The sequence below is a fragment of the Tigriopus californicus genome, chromosome 12 (assembly GCF_007210705.1).
Source record: "Tigriopus californicus strain San Diego chromosome 12, Tcal_SD_v2.1, whole genome shotgun sequence".
NCBI classification, from domain to species: domain Eukaryota; kingdom Metazoa; phylum Arthropoda; class Copepoda; order Harpacticoida; family Harpacticidae; genus Tigriopus; species Tigriopus californicus.
Window position 1 is genome coordinate 1,174,058 of NC_081451.1, and position 1,567 is coordinate 1,175,624.

A 1,567-nucleotide genomic window follows, 5' to 3' on the forward strand; every position below is an offset into this window, starting at 1 on the left:
TGATGCCCAACATTAATGCAAGATTAAAACTAGAATATTGTCGGTTTGTCCCCAAACGGTACAAAGCCTTCTTGCATTGAATTTAAACCCTTTCGTTTAACACCAGTTGAAAGCGGTAAAAAATGTTAAACACTATTTGAGATATCTTGTTTGAAAGGGATTCTACTCAAACAAAGTTGCAGTTTGAAGGTAAACGTTATTCTCCACCGATTAGTTGGCGGTGCTACTTTTTTAAATCTTAACCTGACCTAATCAAACCTAATCTAACCTTACCTAACCTAACCCAACCTAACCTAACACGATATTAATAACTCTTAAAGTCTCTATCTAAACCTTTTAACATTTTGCCACAAATTTAAAAATGAGCACCGCCAACTAATCGGTGGAGAATAACGTTTATCCAGTTTGAAAGATTTGAATTATGGTATCAGTACCAAGTTACGTCACCCTGAAGATCGTCCACTTGCTGTTAAGCCTGAGTAGTCTCCATCTAAAGTCGAGTATGTCAGGAAAGGAATAAAATTGCTCTCTGTATATAAGTTCAATCAAGAGCCAAAGAACAGATTTATTTTGTAGCAATGAAACAGAGTAGAAGGCAGTGCTTGTAATTCTTATCAAACCCAGTACCTCCACTACATTGCGATAGATAAAATGTTATGTAAAGTACGTTTTCCACCACCACTGATATGTAGGTACATGCGGGCAAGAAAATAAAAACAAGTCCATTTAACGTCAAGAGAAATTATGATCATATTCTGCCAATCTATCAAATCCAATATGAATGCTGATTAAATGAGTGTCAAGCAAAAGCTACCAAGTTTTCTGTTGCTCGCAAAGATCGAGGCATTATTTGATAAATTTGAGGGTTTTCTTTTAATAACAGATTGTAAGCATTTGAAGTTAGAGTCGAAATTCAGGTCCAAGGCCAGTGACCCACCCACTTTAAATATTTCTGGGATGGATAGGCTTGTAAGTTATTACAATGGAAACCCGGTGGTGGGCAACACTGAACGGAAAGCTAACGTTGTAAATCGCAAATGGTGTTATAATTATATGTCATCATCATCGACACTCCTTATCTAAGCTTCCGTGTAATGTTTTTATTTTATGTTCCGGCTATTCCGCGCATTTTTGTTCTAGTCGTTTTTTTTATAAAGCCAGTTGAGTAGTTCACTCCTGCTCTCAGTTGTTTTACTCGAGAGACTTATGCAGTTCTTCGGTTAAAATATACGGTTGACTACATAAAAAACTAACAGGTTATGGGTGTCTGACACGACCAGTGCGCCATGGAAATATAGAGTGATGTCTACGAATGTGTTCCATCCTAAGCAAGACGAAAGGCGTGGTTGCCGTGGCCAAACAAGGCGACAGTTTGCATCGCCTATGTCATGTACCTCCCTCTCTGGGCCATGATATCCAAGGAAGAGGAGTCTGATAGGAATTTTCAGATCTGGCATTGCCGCATAGGACATCTTGGCCCTAGCGGACTTGAGGAACTAATCAGAAGAGATATGGCTACCGGTATGAGATTGGTAAAGGCAAGTTCCAAGGAGGTGTGCGAGCCCTG